At 40.1% G+C, this 21,260-nt stretch overlaps 1 protein-coding gene across 10 annotated transcripts in view; it reads right to left on the reverse strand.

The window, feature by feature from the left end:
- Nucleotides 1-1,056: 1,056 nt before the first annotated feature.
- The window catches only part of LOC142842305 (serine/threonine-protein kinase DCLK2-like), a 220,459-nt gene continuing 200,255 nt past the window's right edge, over nt 1,057-21,260 (reverse strand). For 3 of the 10 annotated variants that reach the window (XR_012909284.1, XR_012909286.1, XR_012909287.1), the window contains 2 exons: nt 8,071-8,357; nt 1,062-1,327 (listed from right to left, as the gene is read on the reverse strand). The gene's annotated coding sequence lies outside the window, so the exon portion shown is untranslated. Of the gene's footprint in view, nt 1,328-1,655; nt 2,042-8,070; nt 8,358-8,648; nt 8,694-21,260 lie in introns of those variants that run through there. The other 7 variants (XM_075959122.1, XM_075959116.1, XR_012909285.1 and 4 more) reach the window with 5 other exon arrangements.

Here is a 21,260-nt window from a genome sequence, read left to right on the forward strand (position 1 = left end):
AGGACCCTTCCATTTAAGGTCACTGAGTTCGGACTGGCAACACCAAGAATCCCATCTCATACACAGATCACCCTCCCTGCACAAACTCTCATTCCATAGTCTTCAGCTCCTCGAATTGGCTATATTACTTGCCTCTTTGATTGCTCTGCTTACACTCTTGAGTACTTGACCAACTACTGCATCCTATTGGAATTCTTCCCTTTCGAAAAGAAGAAGGATCAAATGAAGAAATGCATGAAGGAAAGACAGACAAAAAGAAGAAAGGAAGAAAGAGTGCTGCTAAGGTCAAGACCAGAGAAAAACAGAGATCCTCTCTGCTTCATAAGAAAAACCAGTGAGGTAACTGGAAGTAGGGTCAGGAGACAGGAATTAAATAGGGTAGTATCACCTGATTTCTTAGCACTGATACCTGAATTAGATAGGGTAGTATCACCTGATTTCTTAGCACTGATACCTGAACCTCCTTTCAGGCAAATCAAATTAGCATTTGAGCATAAGATCCAAAATTCACTCACTCTCTCTCCCTCGCTCTGTGTGTTTGTGTGTGTGTGTGTGGGTGGGGGGGTATTGTGAGGTTGTAGTGGTGTGTGTGGTATGTAAGCTCCTAGTATGATTTCCTGATGTGTCCAGGAAGGAGAACCTCCACACCAGATGATCAAATGTGTGTGTGTACGTGTGTCTGTGCACAGTCACGCGTGTCTCTGCACATTTGAGGTTGATGCCTATATACAGGTTTGAGTGTGTTTTCTCGTGTCTTGTCCACTTTTTTTCTGAGACAGAGTCTTTCATTGGCCTGAAGCTCACAAAATAGGGTAAGCTGTCTGAGCAGTAAACCCCAGGAACATTACGTATCCACAGTTTTGTGCTGGGATTCCACAACTGGAGTTTTATGTAGATTCTGGGGATTGCAAATCAAGCACCTTGTTAATTGAGCTTTCCCCTCAAATCCTAGGATGAAGTTTTAATTGGGATACAAAATAATCAGTTAGAAATGTGGTTTTTAAAAAGTGGATTTATATTTTTTAAAAAAGGTGGGGGCGGGGGTGTATTCTGAAAACTTTGACTTTGATCCTGAGTTCTAAGTGTTTTCCAAATCAGCTAGGGCTCCAAAAGACCAAGGTATTATTCCACCAAAACCCAAGTTGGTGAGCCAAAGAGTTTAAAACTTACAGCTAACAGATGAGGAGTTACTTACAGGAGCAAAGCAGCGACACCACAGAAAGTCTGACTGCAGCAAGGAAAGATTCCTTCTCTGTAGCCAGATAGATGGAAGTGCCTGCCCGTCAGTCGACCGTTCACACTCTCAGTACTCCAGTGTCTCCAGAGGCTACAGAAACACAAGTAACTGGGTCAGAATCACACACAGATGACAAGGAAATACTTCGGTGAGAGTCTAATAACTCCCACTCCAGGTTAAATGCCCTTGTATAAAGAACCATCAGCAGGCCGGTGGTGGTAGGGTGTGTAACAAGGAAGCTCAGTAAGTCGTGGAAAGCAAGCCTGTAAGCAGCATTCCTGCCATGGCCTCTGTATACTGGTATATTTGTGTTAAAATGAATAAAGCTTGCCTGAAAATAAGCGGGCAAAGCAGCCACACTCCTCAGCTATACAGGACCGTGGTGGTGGTGGGGGGGAGCAAAACTTTAATCCCAGTGCTCAGGAGGCAGAGGCAGGCAAGTCTCTGAGTTCAAGGCTATTCTGGGCTATACAAGATTGATCCAGAAACAGATATCAGTGTTTGGGAATCACACATGTTTAATCCCAGTACTGGAGAAGGGGAGACAGGAGCAATATGAAGAGCAGAGAGAGGAATATAAAGGGGGAGAGACAGGAACTCAGGAGTGTGGAGTCTGATAATTTGTGGAGACAGGATCATCACCTTGAGTCTGAAGACTTGGTAGAGGTGGTTGGCTGCTTTGTATTTCTGATCTTCAGCTTGGACCCCAATACCTGCCTCTGGGTTTTTATGATTCTGCTACACCTCTGCTTTGATTTCTGCTTCGAGATTCCTTCCTTGATTTCCTTACATGATGGACTAAAACTGGAAACTTAAATAAAGCCTTTCAATTTGATTTTGACCATAGTGATTACAATTTAAAACTAATACAGCATATTCCCAAGTGGGGGATAAACCAGACACCCTTAAATCTCATATATGGGCCATCCATAATCTTCAGCGTGACACATACCCTGCATTAAGAGCCCCAAACCACCATTAAGGCCACTTGCTTTGAAGAATTTTTTTTTAATTTTAGAGATTTATTTTACGAAAAAGTTGCAAAAATAAGACAGAATATTCCCAAATGCCCTGAACCTGGTTGATTCTTTTGTTACGATTTTGAGTGGATGTGTCACAATTGTTGAGCCAATCAAGGCATTCCTAATTACTAAATCCATGGTTTATTCAGATATCCTTATCTTTTACCATTACTCTTTACCATTGTCCATTAGTGTCTCCCACGAAGACACTAATTCATACAGCAGTGGTTCCCATGGCTTTTTGTAAGACATATATTTGTGTTGAGGAATCATTTATACTTCTAGGGTAAAATGAAACGTTAGTGTGTTGCATCCTTCCCTACTGTCTTTATCTCAATGGAGTCACCTTTGGGAAGACCATGAGAAGTTCTTTTCTGAAGTACATCACCTCCATCAAGGTTGCAGAGAACATCAAGTTCTTCATGTTGTATATTGTTCATTTTATAAAAGCTCCCTCCAGAAATGGAAGCCTCACAGACATGGTGGCTGTCCTTGTGTTAATGTCGACCTACCACAGTGTCAACTGAGAGGGAAGCCTCTAATGAGAAACTGCCTACATCAGATGAAGAGGTTGGTCTTTGGACACATGTGTGTGTGGTTTCCCTGATTATTAATTCACAAAAGAGGTCCCGGTCCGCTGTAGGCAATACCATTCCTAGGGAGGAGGCTCTAGGTTAGATAAAAGTACCAGCGAAGCACGAGCCTATGGGCAAGCCAGAGAAGGGACTAGCTAATGTAAGACTTTAAGACAATCCTGAAGCCATTTCTGACTATTCTAAATCCTCTCAGCCTCCGTGCCATAGTGCTTCCCCTCCTCCCCTGGGAACTAAGGACCTTATAGCTACACACGCAGTAAGAGTAGGAGACTGAAGCACTCCTCTCTCAATAATGGACAGACTGGGGTCACACAGAGGTCAGACTGGGGTCACACAGGTCAGACTGGGGTCACACAGGTCAGACTGGGGTCACACAGGTCAGACTGGGGTCACACAGGTCAGACTGGGGTCACACACGGGTCAGACTGGGGTCACACACGGGTCAGACTGGGGTCACACAGGTCAGACTGGGGTCACACAGGTCAGACTGGGGTCACACAGGTCAGACTGGGGTACACAGGTCAGACTGGGGTCACACAGGTCAGACTGGGGTCACACGGGGGTCAGACTGGGGTCACACGGGGGTCAGACTGGGGTCACACACAGGTCAGACTGGGGTCACACAGGTCAGACTGGGGTCACACAGGTCAGACTTGGGTCACACAGAGGTCAGACTGGGGTCATACTGGGGTCAGACTGGGGTCACACAGGTCAGACTGGGGTCATACAGAGGTCAGACTGGGGTCACACAGAGGTCAGACTGGGGTCACACACAGGTCAGACCAGGGTCATACTGGGGTCGCGTAAAAGAAAATCAATTTAAGCACCAAAAGGAAGACCGAAGGACTGTTGGGGGATATCAGGAACAAAGCCCGTGTCTCACCCATACTAAACAAATACTCTACACTGAGTCACAGTCTCAGTACTCAAATGTTTCATCACGAGTTTACACATTTTAAAGGTGACTGCATTTGTCTGTGCTTCAAACTGTACAAACTTTTAGTCACTTTTCCAGGATCCCCTAATATTAAGTTGCTATACCTCAACATAAAACTGCTGCTTGACATCCAGAAATTTAGTGTTTATACAGTCCAAAAAACCTTACTTACTGTAACTTTCCCAATATTTTTATTATTGGAAAATTCTCTTCCATTTTGACATAGCTATTGATATAGTTTCAGTGCCTTTGTTAAAGATGCTACACATTTCAGACATAGACCTCGGGGAAATAGAGTTGGAACTGACCTGCAAGCCTCCTTCCCGAGGCCTAGCTCGAGTAGTACCTGAAGATGCTATGCAAGCTGCCAAAGGAAAAGAGAAATCAACATTCCTACCCAGCTATAAAACTTAGGAACCTTGGGGGCTGGAGAGATGGCTCAGTGGTTAGAGCATTGCCTGCTCTTCCAAAGGTCCTGAGTTCGAGTCCTACCAACCACATGTGGCTCAGAACCATCTGTAATGAGGTCTGGTGCCATCTGCTGGCCTGCAGACATGCACGCGGACAGAATATCGTATACATAATAAATAAATATAAAAATCAGAATAACGTATACATCATAAGTAAATATAAAAATCAGAATATTGTATCCATAATAAATCAATATAAAAATTAGAATATTGTGTATATAATACATAAATAATTAAATATAAAATTAGAATATTGTATACATAATAAATATATAAATAAATATTTAAAAAAAAAACTTAGGAACCTCAGTGATACCTTTCTGACAAGATACCCCCATGGTACAATAACAACACAAGGGCACTTTATCACGGGAATGACCAACATCTGTCTAATAGAACTTAAGGTCTACTCAATAGGAGGGAATGCACACCCAGTACTATAAACTTAGCCAATATCTATGGCTAGAGAGGTTCGAGACCCTAGGGGAGAACCAACAATTGCCAAAATCAATATACTTTCTAACAATACTCTAAATGCTTACTCTTATACCCAAAGATAAGCGTAACTCTCAACCCCTCCACAAGAAAACCCTTCTTTTGTAGTAGAGAACATTATAGAGATATACAACAGGTCCACATGGAGAGAATATGTGACCACAGGTGCTCAGCCCCAACTGGTTTTCCTACAATGTAACTCCTACTCCTAAGGCCCAGAAAAAACATGGAAGAGGAGGAAGATGGGAAGAACCAGATGACCCAGGACACTTGTTGCTAGTATCTTCTACACATGACAGAAAAACTGTACCTGTGAAATCTCAACAATACAGTTACCTAAACAAGACTTGCATAGTGATGCCACCAGTCGACATGCCAATGCGCATGAGGGAGATAAAACTTTAATTTTAATTTAATGTAATCAGAATTTTAATTTCATTTTGATGCAATTAGAACTTTAGTAATTTTTATTTAATGTAATTAGAATTTTAATTTGATTTTAATGCAATTAGAACTTTAATTTTAATTTAATTAGAATTTTTGATTTGATTTTATTGTAATTAGAACTTAAATTAAAATTCTCATTACAAAAGAAATCAAATGAAATTAAAATTCTAATTCCACTAAATAAAAATTAATTTAACGTAATTAGAATTTTTGATTTGATTTCATTGTCATTAGAACCTTGATTTAATTTTTATTTAACGTAATTAGAATTTAATTTGATTTGATCTTAATTCAATTAGAACTTTAAATTTCATTTAAATTTAATGTAATTAGAATTTTAATTTGACAAAGCCCCACCCCTCGATGGAGAGAAGAGCTAAGCACAACTCACTGTGGCTGACAGAGGGCGAATCAGTTTTTCCCAAGAACGAGCATCCAGATAGGTTATCCAATCCCAAGTGGTCAGCCCTTAACACGTGTACAGCAATATGGCTAGGATTAAAGCCATGGCTTTGACTGCTGGTTCCAGCCCATTCCTTAGCTTTATTCTGAGAGTCTTGCCTCATGGCAGAAGTACTGGCTGGAGTCATATTTATTGCCACAAATGTATGGTGTTTAAAGGTCTCTACCACCACCAAAAAGCATGCAGTCAGCTTTTCATCAATACCATTTAAGGTTTGCAGCTAAAGCTGAGTCAGAAAGCCTCTCTTTTTTTTTTGTCAAATATTTATTTATTTATTATGTATACAATATTCTGTCTGTGTGTATGCCTGCAGGCCACAAGAGGGCACCAGACCCCATTACAGATGGCTGTGAGCCACCTTGTGTTTGCTAGGACTCGAACTCAGGACCTTTGGAAGAGCAGGCAATGCTCTAACCACTGAGCCATCTCTCCAACCCCAGGAAGCTTGCCTCTAGCAAGCAGAGCCTACCTGAGAAAGTGCTGCTATCAGCTGTGTTTAACTCTATTCTTTTCTATCTAGAATAACTTCCCAAGCTCTTTAAGGCTTTAAAGTGGATTTAGTCAGCCCCACATTGGCACATCATTCTGTTGACTGAGGTTTGTGTCCTACCAGGTCACACATCTACTTAGTTCCAAGTAAACACATAGAGACCTACATTAATTATAAACGGACTGGCCTAGTAGTTCAGGATTCTTATTAACTCTTATAACTTATATTAGCCCATAAGACTTGTCTGTGTTAGCCATGTGGCTTGGTACCTTTCTTGACAAGGCAATCACATCTTGCTTGCTGTGTCTGGCTTCCTCTGTGTCTGGAGGAAGACTGCAGACTGAAACTTCCCTCTTCTCAGAATTCTTGTTGTTTCACCTCTACTTCCTGCCTGGTTGCCCTGCCTATACTTCCTGCCTGGTTACTGGTCAAACAGCATTTATTTAAAATACAAGTGACAGGGTCCAGACCATTGTCCCATGGCACAAACCACTAAACACTAATTGATAATTATTTCTGGATAACTTCCTGTTTAGCACACGACACCACTCAACTTATCCTTTTCCTTGGAAATTGACATCTTTCCTTCTAAAAAATGAGGAGTACGAGAATTCTAAGATAGCTGGAAAAAATGGGAGGCCCTTACATCTTTCTTGCTAAAGGCTAATTCACACATATAGTCCTTGTGTAAATCTTCAAGGACCAATTCCAGGAGACCACGACATTCTGTTGTTGATATAACTGCAGCAGCAGGAGGAGCTGGACATGATCTACACCTCTAATCCTGCACACAAGTAGCTGGACATGCTGCAAGCCCCTAATGCTGCACACAAGGAGCTGGACATGCTGCAAGCCCCTAATCCTGCACATAAATAGCTGGACATGCTGCAAGCCTCTAATCCTGAACACAAGTAGCTGGACATGCTGCAAGCCCCTAATCCTGCACATAAATAGCTGGACATGCTGCATGCCTCTAATCCTGCACATAAATAGCTGGACATGCTGCAAGCCTCTAATCCTGAACACAAGTAGCTGGACATGCTGCAAGCCCCTAATCCTGCACATAAAGAGCTGGACATGCTGCAAGCCCCTAATCCTGCACACAAGTAGCTGGACATGCTGCAAGCCCCTAATCCTACACACAAGTAGCTGGACATGCTGCAAGCCCCTAATCCTGCACACAAGGAGCTGGACATGCTGCATGCCTCTAATCCTGCACACAAGGAGCAGGACATGCTGCAAGCCTCTAATCCTGCACAAAAATAGCTGGACATGCTACAAGCCCCTAATCCTGAACACAAGGAGCTGGACATGCTGCAAGCCTCTAATCCTGAACACAAGGAGCCGGACATGCTGCAAGCCTCTAATCCTGCACACAAGGAGCCGGACATGCTGCAAGCCTCTAATCCTGCACACAAGGAGCTGGACATGCTGCAAGCCTCTAATCCTGCACACAAGGAGCTGGACATGCTGCATGCCTCTAATCCTGAACACAAGGAGCTGGACATGCTGCAAGCCCCTAATCCTGCACATAAATAGCTGGACATGCTGCAAGCCTCTAATCCTGCACATAAATAGCTTGACATGCTGCAAGCCTCTAATCCTGCACACAAGGAGCTGGACATGCTGCAAGCCCCTAATCCTGAACACAAGGAGCTGGACATGCTGCAAGCCTCTAATCCTGCACATAAATAGCTGGACATGCTGCATGCCTCTAATCCTGCACATAAATAGCTGGACATGCTGCATGCCTCTAATCCTAGCATTTGGGAAGGCAGCGGAGTCCAAGCTCAAGCTTGGCCTGTTCTATACAGCAAGTTCCAGACCGTATAGGACATCAGCAAACACCAGCAAAGATAATTAACATGTAAACTCAAAGAAGGCAAGATGGCGAGCTGTGGGAAGCCACCTACCTGCTTTCCATTCAGGGTACACAGCCTCTTGACCACGCCTGAATCAAGTTTAATGGTTTATTGAGAAGGATCCGCATGGCCTTCCTAGGCTTCCCTCCACTTTGAATCACAGTCACTAACTTGGGGGTTTGATGAAGCCCTTGCTTTCTTTCACTTCGCTTTCGCAGAGGCTATGACCAAAGCTCGGGTTGTACCTCCCTGGATGTTCACAGACCAGTTTGGATTAACATTTTTGGTGTGATCAACATTACAAAATGGTTCATTGGAGGTGCAGAAGTAACTCTCTCCTAAAAAGCAAATAACAATTTTATTAGCACAATATCAGATCTCTGAGCATTGGCCATAGTAAGCCTGGATGCGTTATGTCTAAACAATGGCTTCTGGAAACCTGTAACTCCTAAACTTGTGGTCACAGAAAGGGGGTGCAGTCTAATACCCCTTTCCTTTAACATCCCCCCACCTCCCTTTCTTCCAAAGCACCTAGGTTGGTTTTCAGAAAATTACACATATAATGTGAAAAGCACTAGGCCCAGAAATGAAGAGTGAGACCTGGGTTTTATTTTACCCAAATGTCTCACCTTTGATAAGTCATTGCTCCACACTTTGATTCTCAGGATCGTTAGCTGCAGAATTAAATAAATCAAGTAACTAAATTACAAAGTACTTCATGATTCCAAATGCAAACTAATTTATTCTTCATAAAAGCTCATCCTAGCCAGCCATGGTGATATGGTAGAATCCTGTAATCGTAGCTACTTTGAAGGCTAAAGTGGAAAGATCTGAGTTCAAGGCCAGCTTGAACTCAGCCTGAACTGTTACTACAAAGAGAGAGGGATTGTACTGGGTATTAGGTAGCTCAAGCTTGCAGTCCTAGGAGCAGAGGTTAAGGTAGAAAGATTGGCACCAAGTTTAAGGATACTTTAGGCTATGCAAGGAGTTTAAGGCTCATCTAGGCTCCACAGTGAGACCCTGTCTCAGAAATAAACATAGATAGTTCATTCTGGTTGAAATAATTGAAACGAATATATTCATAAAAATTAAAATCCTTCTAATTTCATTCAAACAGCAATCACTACATCCTTACACGGTGGACTTATCATCTTCAGTTGTAGTATCATCCGTTCAACTACTGAAGCCCTGTGAAGTGAAAGGCTTGGCTCCTCAACGCAGCATACTGCTGGCACTGTTTTCTCTAGAGGAATATAAATTTAAAATAAAACTAAAACTTCAAGTGGAAAACTTTTTCTATATCTTCTTAAATGGGAGCAGATATTAAGCTAAAATGATACAGTCATTTCTCACAAAGCTTAATCAGGCTTTTGTTTAATTAAGAAGGGCACAGAGGCTATACTGCTTGCCTATCGTTTATCAATATATAAATTTTTTACATTCCAAAATTTCTATAATTCCTACTGAAAAGATGGTACTTTTCCAAGAAATATATAACTTACTCAATTATTTTGGTACTGACTTTTTGACACGGAAGGTTACATGCTAAGGTTTTCTCTGAGATATAATCACAAAGAACACATTATTTTATATACTTAGTACAAATAGATTCATTCTTGATATAGTAATTATATCAGATGAGTCATAAATGTTTTAACCAAAATAATGAAAAAGAAAGCCTGAGGATAAGCTAATAATGTCAATATTGACTATTATCAAAATGTTCTCCAGGACCTGATTAGTAGAGAACCTCAGAGATGCCCAAAGGCTCCTGCACAAAAAGTTATAAAATTAATAAAGCCATGCAATGCACATGTATTAGTGAGAAAAATATGATGGTGCTACCATTGAATTTTACAGAAAAAGTACAAGTCATATCAAAAAAATTCTTGCCATTTTTATTTTTGATGAAAACTTGATGAATGTTCTGACTCAAAATGTGTAATAGAAGACTATATAAAAATAACCTTAGCAAGAGAAGATAGTTGTTTCTTAAGACAGGGATATATTAAGTCAGTGGTAAAGTCTTCTTAAAGATAAAAAAAACAGATAAAAAGAAAATGCGCAGATTTTCTATGTCCATCTCCTTTGATCAACCAGACCTTGCGCAGCTGACAAACCACCCAGGACACACGCTTTTCAACTCCTGTTTTAATTTCCTTCTCTGCATGGGCTTGGAAGAACAGAAACAAGCAGAAGAGCAAGCCCTTCGTGTGATTGTGCAGTTAGAGGTGGTTAACTCCTTCCTTCCCTGTCTCCCCTTTCCCATCATAATGTTCCTACTAGAAACATGTAGAACAGTTCTATAATTTGGAAAGTTCTGAGTCAAGGTGTCCACAGAATAGAGCTTCACACTTCCATGGTGTGCATGTGCACATACAGTTTCCTGCACACTGAGCTTACAAGCTATTGGTTTCTCATCATTCTCTAGTTAGTAAAGAAGTTATATATATATATATATATTATAAATATTTATATATATAATTATATATATATTTATATTATAAATATTATATATATATTATAAATATTATATATTTATATATATAATAATTATATATATAATTATATATATAATTATATAATATATATTATAAATATTATATATATATATATATTATAAATTAGGTGATCTTGTTCCTTCAGCACATCCAAGCCTCACCCTGGTCCAGCTGAAACAGTCACTGGTAGACAGGTTATCAAAGCAAATGTAAGGTTTTTACTTTCCCTAGTTGCTTTGAAAACAAACCCTAGTTATCATCTAGGACATAGATGAGTGGTTCCCAACTTTCCTAATGCTGTGGCCCTTTAATATAGTTCCTCATGCTGTGTTGACTCCCAACCATAAAATTATTTTCATTGCTACTTCATAACTGATTTTGCTAGTGTTGAGTCATAAGTAAATTATTTGTGTTTTCCAGTGGTCGTAGACACTTAGACAACCCCTGAAAAAGAGTTGTCCAACTTCCAAAGGAATCACAACCCACTAGTCGAGAAATTCTGACCTAGACACTTCTTCCAACACCTTTGCCTTTCTAAAAATCTGTTCTTCCTGGGGCCCTCAGTTGCTTATGGGATGAGCGTGAGTATCTCCTCCTCCTTTTAAATTAAAAGCTTTGAAGTTTTCCACTATTGAGAGTGATGCTGGCTGTGGGAGAGCTACATATGATTTACAAAGTAGGAAATTCATACACCAGCAGTATTAGACTACTTGTGTAAGTCAATATCGTTCTCACATTTGCTAAAATTTAATTATTTAGGTCACTAACTAATTTATAAATAATCCTGACATTCAAGTCAAAATCTGTGACATGAAATCTGGAGCCCATGGTTTTACTTCTTATGGTAGAAGGAGCAAGCAGACAACCTTATGAGAAAAACAAAACCTGATTAAGCCTGAAACACAGGCTCTTCACTTCTGGAGAAAATGACGGACATATTGATAGACATGCATTCATCACACTTAAACAAGGGAATGCAGAAGAAAACATGGAAAGGCACTTAATGCTTAATACTGGTAAATCTTAGGAATTTCAATGCTTTCCTAATTTCAAAATCTAAGGAAAATTTTCCCAAAAAGAATGCAACCGAGGAAAACCACATTCAGTTATATGTGCTCTTAGTGAAACCTAACGTGGGTGAGCTTCTGAGTGCATTGTATACTAAAGTGCTCATTTCCATCAGAAGATGAGTACCCCACATAGCTGCAAGAAAAATACAGAGTGGGAAAAAGTAAGACTGTTTTATTAGTTTACTGTGTAAAATGATTTAATTGGGTTTTCTAACCCAAACTGTGCACTGGCTAAAGTAAAAATTATGGGAATCATCAAGGTAACACAAAATCTCCTGCTCCAGCTGGGGTACTATGTGCACTGTACCTCTGTGTCAGGCCCAAGGAGCTTCCCTGTCACTTCCATCTGCGGTGGACACAAAATAAGGTGGGTGACCTCTATGACCACATTTTCTTTTTTTATATTTATTTATTTATTATGTATACAATGTTATGTCTGTGTGTATGCCTGCAGGCCAGAAGAGGGCACGAGACCTCATTACAGATGGTTGTGAGCCACCATGCGGTTGCCGGGACTCGAACTCAGGACCTTTGGAAGAGCAGGCAGTGCTCTAACCACTGAGCCATCTCTCCAGCCCCCTATGACCACATTTTCCACACATCTGAAAGCTAAGCACAGTTTTCTCTCCTGAAGATACATCCAACTGTTGGGTTTATGATGCTTTCCACCAGGAAAAGTGCAGAGAAGCTACGGTGGACGCAGATATGAAGAAAGGTATGTCTATATACTGAGGTTTCCACATATAGAGTGGGAGCATGATTAATAAAAACTCAGAGACAGGTATTAGGGTTCAACCTGAAGACCAGAAAAGGAAAGCAGTCAGTCACTGGCTCTGACCTTAACCTCAGTCCGAAAATAGTGATTCTGCCTCCAGGAAGTCTCAGAATGAGACTGTGACTGAGAGCTGTCTCCTCCCATTTTATAATCATCTCTAATTCTGGGATTAAGGGTATGCACCACGACTGTTTGGTTTCTATGGTAAACTAGTGTGGCTACTGGGATTAAAGGTGTGTGTCATTGTAACTACTGGGATTAAAGTATGTGTCATTTGCTGCATAGTCAGTAAGACTGGACAGTGTGGCTGTTTTACTTTTCCAAGCTTTATTTTTAAAAATACAAATAAAAAAAAATAAAAAAAAATAAAAAAATAAAAATAAAAATAAAAATACAAATAAAACGACACCACAGAAGTTTGTCTTAAGACCTAAAAAATTAGCTAAATGTGAAAACAGAAATTCTACTAATGAGGAGACCAAAAATAGTTCTCATGCACTAGTGTAAACTAAGAGATCCGTGGCCTGCCCTCAGTTCTCCACACCTGGTCAAGGGTAAGATATCCTTAGAGTTCACAATGGGAATTTTAATTTTGTGTTGGTTTTTATGATAAAATGTATGCATCACCCCATTGTGAAATACATCTAAATAACTACCTCTAAATGAAGCACAGCCACACAAACTCCCGCCAAAAGCTCTAACTCTTTAGGTGCAAGGTATGTAACTTGGACAGGAATTAGTTGGGAAAATAAGATAATACCTAATTTAAAGAGATGCTCACAGCAAGTTATGGGCAGAGAATATTCACTTACTAGGAATAGAAGTCAGTTAGCTATATAGCTGGCTCAGTGCATGGCATTCTGAAGGGCATTGCATCAATTCTGCACACCAACATAGCATTAAGCACTGAAGGGATCCGTGAATAGCAGTTAAGTTAGTACAAACATTGCCTGCAGCTTTATCCTGATAACTTACATGTTCACAGGTCGTGAAGGTTGGCCAGTTCTTTCACAGCCACTGTGCTTGGATAGCATTGCAGTATGGAACCTTTGCATATCATCTTTATATTTATAAATATCTTTAAATTGCAATGCAGTTAGCAATCTCTATCATTTGTATGCTAGATTTTCATGTAGATTGTTTTACCACTATTGGTGGTGGTGCTCTAGAGCAGTGGCTCTCCACCTTCTTAAAGCTGGGACCCTTTAATGTAGTTCCTTACGCTGTGGTGACCCCAAACCATATTTCACTGTGTACGGTTATTTTGTTTGTGTTTTAACAAACAGAGCTTGTCTGAAGATCGTAGTGCAAAGCTAAACCACTAGAACCCAGGGAGTGGGGGCTCACACCTTTAATCCCAGCACTAGGGAGGTAGATAGGACTAGACAGGACTATAAAGAGGGAGGAGTCAAGAGCACTGCAGTCTGAAGGTTTAGTGGAGACAGATACAGTCTGGAGATGCAGTCTGAGGACAGGATTGCCCCTCGGTTTGTGCACTGGTAGAAGTAAAAACTCTCTAGTGGCTGGCACTCTGCTTCTCTGATCTTCAGCATTAACACCCAGTATCTGACTCTCAGTTTTTATTATTAATAAGAATTAGAATTCATGCTACATCATTGCTACTTCATAACTACAATTTTGCTACTGTTAAGGATTGTGAAGAAAATATCTGATATGTGGGATATCTGAGATGTGTCCCCTGTGAAAGGGTCATTCAGCCCCAGGAGGTCATGACCCATGGGCTTTGAACCACAAGCTGTAATCTTGTAAAGCAGCCCTCTACCACTGAGCTACACTCACCTGCCGCACTTATTCTTATTTTCTTTCTTTTTTTTTTTTTTTGGTTTTTCGAGACACGGTTTCTCTGTGGCTTTGGAGCCTATCCTGGAACTAGCTTTGTAGACCAGGCTGGTCTTGAACTCACAGAGACTGCCTCTGCCTCCCGAGTGCTGGAATTAAAGGCGTGCGCCACCACCGCCCGGCTTTCTTTCTTTTTTTTTTTTTTTTTTTTTTTTTTTTTGCCTGTCCTGGAACTTGCTCTGTAGACCAGGTTGGCCTCAAACTCACAGAGATCCACCTGCCTCTGCCTCCCAAGTGCTTGGATTAAAGGCATGCACTACCACTACCAGGCTCCTATTCTTATTTCCAGGGGCAAAATCATTCAGGTTTTGTAATCTCAGGGGATTATGCGGAACAACTTCTACTGTTCCACACAGTAGTACAATGATTACAGTTAACAAAAATTTAGTGAAATGTTTCCAAGTCAATAGCAGAGAGGATTTTGAAAGTTCCTGGCACAAACAAAAAAATATTGGAGGTGATAGACACACCAGTTACCGTGACATGATCATTAACACTGTGTACATGCATTGAGATAGCTCACAATACCCCATGCTATAACTCCTATGTAGCAAATAAAATCAAATATAGCCAAGAGTGGTCATATATATCTCAAACCCAATATTTGGGAGGCAGAAGAAGGTGTATCTTAGTTCCAGGTCAGCCAGAACTACAACAATGAGACTCTTGTCCAAATAAATAAACTGCAACTATAAGGCTAGTGGAAGGGTTTCAAACTGAAAGACGGTTGACGTCTGCAAACAAACTGGGGCAAAATGAGTATAGCATCCCATTAACAGGCTCATCCAAGCAGTGGTTCCCCAGCCTCTGGGGTCCTTCAATTCTCCTCTCCTGCATCCTTAATCTTCCATGGATATAACAGCACAGTTTAGCCCTAAGTTTAGGCAAGCAATAACGACAGTGACTTAGATTCAGCACTCACACAAGTAACAAAAGTTCAGAAAACAAGTGTCCGTCCAAAAATGAAAGACAGACAGACAGGCCTTCCAAGAATGAGACGACTTGAGGGAAATGGGTCATATCTGAAGGACAGATAAACAATAAGCAGGGCAGGCATGAGATGTAACTCTGATGTCAACGTGCCTGGGCACCTGGAAGAGGAGAAGGGAGTTAGGGGCTGGAGGAAGGAAGAGGAGGAAAAGGGGAAGAAGGGGAAAGAGGAGGAGGAGGAAGACATAGCCTTATGAATCTCCACATGGTCTATTCAGAGTCAAAAAAATAAAGTAGGCAAGGCATGGTGGTGTATGCCTTTAATCGCAGCACTTGGAGGTGGCAGTGGGTGTCAGGCATAATTTTGCTGGAAGATTCTGAAGACCATGACACAAGTATCTCTAGGAGCCAGGCTACTAAGTATTTAAGTGCACTATAAGATTCATTTGTAACTTCCCAGCTACTGACTTTGATCACTAAACTAAGGAGACACATATCCACTGAGCCACTTTTCAGGTTCTTTCACTCACACGGGCTTAATGAACATGCATAGAGCCAGCAATGCATTTTTAAGACTTTCTTCAGGTGAGGCAAAATACTGTTAAGAGATGAAGATGATGAGCAAGGAAATGGGGGAGGAGACTCTTGATGACTGAGAAACAATTTTATCATTATTTCAAAATTAATCTTAAATTTGTAAAAGATATTTTAAGGAAGAAAGAGCTCAATGAACTAAATTGCTCTAAATGTATATTCTGATATGCATATGAAAGTAATGTGGTCCTCTCAATGATGTTTTCTTCATTTTACTGGCACACCTACAGGTTTCTTACTCTCTTCTTTTAGTCTTTAAAACCAAATCTCACTTCAAAGTGTGATGTAGTCCCTTCTACTGCTAAATTATATAGAAGACAATTTTAATTATGTTGTCCTGTAGACAGAGCAAGGGTATCATTTGCTAAAAGTAATGGAGAAACTCGGGCACTTTGAGGACTCCTCAGAATAGCTACCTTACTTCCTTTGGAGGTGAATGGTAAAAGAGAAAGCATCAACTAAGGCCTGTTAAAAATCCGTAACCCTGGCATGCATGCTTCTTAGGTTTCATCAACTGTGACATGGAGAAAATGAATTTAGAATATAAGAATATAAGTGGTCCTTCTGAGTGATGCGTAGTTGTTGTGCCAGGACTACTAATTTCTAATAGGCCTCTGCTGTCGCTTCCCCTGACCCTAGTTATCCTCTTCAGGGAGAAGGCAGGTGAGATTCATCTTGATTCACCCTGCTGTCGACCAAATGTGGAAAATTCTTTAAACACAGCTACTTTTCCATTTTGTCTACACACTGAAATCATCTGAGGAACATCCAAAACTTTAAACGCTCAAGTCACACCCCAACCATGCACATCATAATATCTAAGGGGTGGGTGGGGCCAGTCACCTATACTTTTCAAAGTGTCCAATATGGTCCAAGATGAAGCCAAGATTGATACCTGCTATGCTGGATCGCCCCTCTTGATTTCGAGTGATTTTTGCCGTAAGTGAAATCAGAAAAGCCAACCTGGAGCAAGTCAGAACCACAGCCATGCTCAGAAGGTACAGTGGGATCCCAAACACGGGGACAGCACAAGTGCTGCGCTGAGCTCCACCAAGGGTTACCCCGCGCCTCACTGGAGGACCATCTTTCAAACAGCTTGCCCTTCCAGCAAAAATAAGTCGGCTAATTTTAAAGGTACCATTGTCTGTGACTGGTATTGCTTTACGTACATCCCTGCAAACAAAGCATTTTGTAGGGCAACAGGATAAAGTTTATCAAGAACTGGACTCCACAAGCTCAAATCCATGCTCGACCGCAGACAGAGATGGATGGACTTAAGCAAAGAAATATTTATCTGTGCAAGAACGTATTACTTTGCCTTGGAATTGGAATTCGATAACGATTGGCATTACTGATAAAGCTCATAATGATTTTTAACATGAATAGAAAATTATTCAACCTCATCGTTTGGGCAATGCTGCTTCTCGGTCTCTCATTGAGCACTTGTGTGAGGATATAGGACTTGCTTTTCCTAATCGTATCCTGATTCAGATTCTTCTACCATTGCACACATTTATGATGATGCATTGACAGGATAATATGGAAAATGAGACCCTAACGGATTCACACAAGGGATTAATCATACCTCTGTTGGTATGCTTATTGCAATCATTCTTATGCCTTTCTATTTCTGATGATGTATCAGTTTGTTTCAAATGCGGAAAATTCATACTTTTACTATTACTATACATATTAATAGTTTCACTATTATTTACTTATTAATAATTAATTATTAATAATTAATTTATTATTAATTATTTACTATTAATATACATATTAATAATTTTACTATTATTTACTTATTAATAATTAATTATTAATAATTAATTTATTATTAATTATTTACTATTAATATACATATTAATAATTTTACTATGCATATTAATACTCCTTTTACCACAAATAAAAATCAAAAAAAAAGGAAAATAATGAATGCACCAAACTACCTTAGAGTGCAGGCTACTCGTGGTATAAATGAGACAAAGTCGGGAAACGGTTGCATGAGAAAACAAGCAAACTCTGCCTATTTCTCACATGTTCTCTCAGAATCTATACCATGGATAAAGAATTTGTTTTTGAGCGCAGTTGCTCACACTGTACCAGTTAAAAAGGAGTGCTTTGCTTCTGTATACTTTTTGCATTGTATCTTTGTACTTATTTTCACTTTTATTACTGATTAATTGAGGTATTGTTTCTAGGAAGGAGAAGCAAGAGTACACACGTACATGAGTACAGAGGTTTCAGAGTTGAGGTATCACTTTTTAGTATGTATAAAACGGCATAGTAAATAAATCTTATTGTGCAGTTGTTCATACTATGCATCACTGTGTACTGATTTACAAGACAACCATACCAAGGGACCACAATGCAGTAGATGTTGAAAGGTGGTACCAGAACAGGGACCATAAAGAGTAAAAGTTAGGAAGGGATTTAAATTATAAACCAGATAAGTAATCTTCATTACAGGGTAATGGGACAAGCCAAATCCTCTCTGTACCTTGCTAATCCTAAAGCATTCAATAAAAACTCATAGGGTTCACATTTCTCTTTCTGATTTAGAAATGTGTGTGGAAATAATGAAGCCTTAAAATTCTTTGGTATCCAGAAGGCACCTAAGATATAGATACTTGGTAAAGAATTAAAGCTAATGTTGAAAAAGCTCTGAGATAGGGTGAGAAAGTACTTGTCTGTTTCTGGTCTTATATAGGGTTTATGAGCTTTACTATTTTCAAAGAAAAGCAAATGAAAATAACTAGCCACTGTGTCAAGAGAAAGTAGTGCCAGCTGCACAAGTAACGACCATGTATAAAAAATTCAAATATTTGGCTCTTTGTCAATGGGAGTACATGACATGTAACTCCAGCATACAGAGGCTGGGAGGAAAGCTGCTATGCATCAGTTGCCTCCCTGGGCTAAATAACAAAACAACAATAAAACAATTCCATTCAGGATAGCAAGGGCAGACCTAAAAATTTCAAGTCCTTTGCAGTAATAAAAGTACATTTGAGGTACCATTTTTGTTCCAATTTTCTTCTCCATTGTTGTGATTAAACTCTATCCAAAAGCAACTTAGATAATGAGATTTATCTGGTTGATATCCCTAGATCACAGTCCATCCTTGTGGGAGCTTAGGGTGGAAACTCAAGCTAATAAATGAAGACAATACATGGGGAAACATTGCTTCCTACCTTTCTCGTTTGTCTAAGCTAGTTCTCTTCTGCAGGTCCACTTGCTTAGAGATATTGTCAACTCAGTGGAAGAGCCTTCCCACACTTTAAATCAATACAATTTCTCTCAGATGCAGCAATTAGATGTTCTCATCTATGCACACCCTCAACTGATGCTTCTTCAGATAACCCTAGGCAATGTCATGTGGACAGGTGAGGCTAATTAGGAAAAAGGCAATAATATACAAGGAGGTTTTAAAGATCGAAAGTAAATGTATTAATCACATCCAATCACTTAAACAGCCAAAGCCCAAACAGCAACTGGAAAACACAGAAATGTCAGGGAATGGAAAGAGGAAGGCCTCTAAGAACAATAAATAAAAAAAACTAAAACCAACTCTCCACAGAAACTTCTCAAACCAACGAAAACATAAGGAACTTTTAACATGAAATTTTCTAGATACAAAATTGTTGAAGGCCGATCATTTTCCAGAGGAACAATCAGATGATAATAAAACTAACAATATAGATTGCAGCACTCAAAAAATGAGACATAAAGACATAGCCTACAAATATAGACTATAATTTCTTAAACAGAAATGGCAGGATTCTAATCAAAATCAAACTACCAGAAATCAATGACGATAACTCATCCAGTACACCACATTCTTTGGAGAGATTCACTTGAAGCCTTCTGAGGTTTTAATTTTGTAGAAGATATTGTGACTACTAAAAGGATATCATTCAGCCAGGCAATGGTGGCGCACGCCTTTAATCCCTGCACTCGCAGAGGCAGGTGGTTCTCTGTGAGTTTGAGACCAGTCTGGTCTACAGAGCTAGTTCCAGGACAGGCTCCAAAGCCAGAGAAGCCCTGTCTCGAAAAACCAAAAAATAAAAAAGAAAAAGAAAAAAAAATAAAAGGATATCATTCTATTATGATAAAGAATAGGATGTCTGTTAGGGTCACTTAGACAACATTTTGCTTACTATTGTTATGTCCAGGTGGCATGCAATTATTGAGGAGGGGGCAGACCACTAAAATCTATTAAACCAGAAGCAAAGTTGATTCCAGAAAAAAAGGAAAAAACCTCCATGGGGCACACAAAGCTTATCAGTTATATCTGATCACCACCTGAGATTGGATTTCTATATCAGTGGTGATGGGAGATTTACAAACTACCCTATTTATAGCAAGAAGCAAGCATTATGCATGAACAAAAGAATTTTTATAACCTTGAGGTAAAGCTCAGGTACTAATTGCTTTGTTTGTTGTTACCATTTCCAATAACAGGGGTTTTCAGTGAAACTAGGGTTTGCATTTAGCCTATTGTTTCTGTCTGCCACTTTCTGGTGTTCTTTATTGAAGTTCTGTAATCCCTTGATACTGACAGTTTTGCATGTCAAGACAGGGTATGGGACAATGCACAATAAAAAAGTCATGTACATCCCTTAATTTAAAAGTTAACTCAGCATTTCTAAAAACTGAAAAATGCAGCTGTTCTAGAATTATTATACTTTCATGGCACACAGGTTGTGAGCCTATAATGGCCCCTTGAGCACCATGTTAGAGGTCTTTGACTGAGAAGTGGGTCTTTTGGCTGGTTGTAAATCATGGTTGTCTCATTTGTTATAGGAATGTACCTTAATGGCTTATTAATCTTGGTGAACAAACATTTGCATCTCATGATACTAATATCTAACAGGCATGGTTAGCATACTACTTATCTTTGGGGAATTTGGGATGCACCCCTCCCTTACTTAAATTCTACTGTGTGACTTAATGTCTCCTAAGAACTGGTAAATCCTTATACCATTAATGCTACTATCAATTATGCTCTACTTCAATTTAGCAGTGGAGTGCTACTCTACACAGGAGAAACCGTTTACAAGCTCCACAAAATTAACTACAAATGGATCCTAAACATAAATGTTAAAAGTGAAGAACTTCTGAAGATACTGTGGTCTCCGAGTTTGGAAAATATGGTGATATCTCTCCACATGCGGCAAAATAAGCACTACAGCCACCACCATTTGCAGCTGCCAATGCTCTGCTCAGTGCAGACAGAGCCCAGGCAGTGAAGTTATTCAGAGACTGCCATGGAGAGTTGCAAGGATCACTTAGGACTACTTACTTAGGATAAGGCAGGAACACACTAAACTCTTTGTCCACTGGCTCCCAACCAATCAGGGGAGGACTGTACAGATCAGCCGCACTCCTCAGCAGGTGGACAGTGGCCCCTGACCTGCCAAGCACAGCCACTGCAAACTCCCAGCACTCGGGAGCCAGAGGCAGGCGGATCTGAGTTCGAGTCCAGCCTGGTCTACAAGAGCTACTTCCAGGACA

This window comes from Microtus pennsylvanicus, unplaced genomic scaffold (genome assembly GCF_037038515.1).
Source record: "Microtus pennsylvanicus isolate mMicPen1 unplaced genomic scaffold, mMicPen1.hap1 Scaffold_51, whole genome shotgun sequence".
NCBI classification, from domain to species: Eukaryota; Metazoa; Chordata; class Mammalia; order Rodentia; family Cricetidae; genus Microtus; species Microtus pennsylvanicus.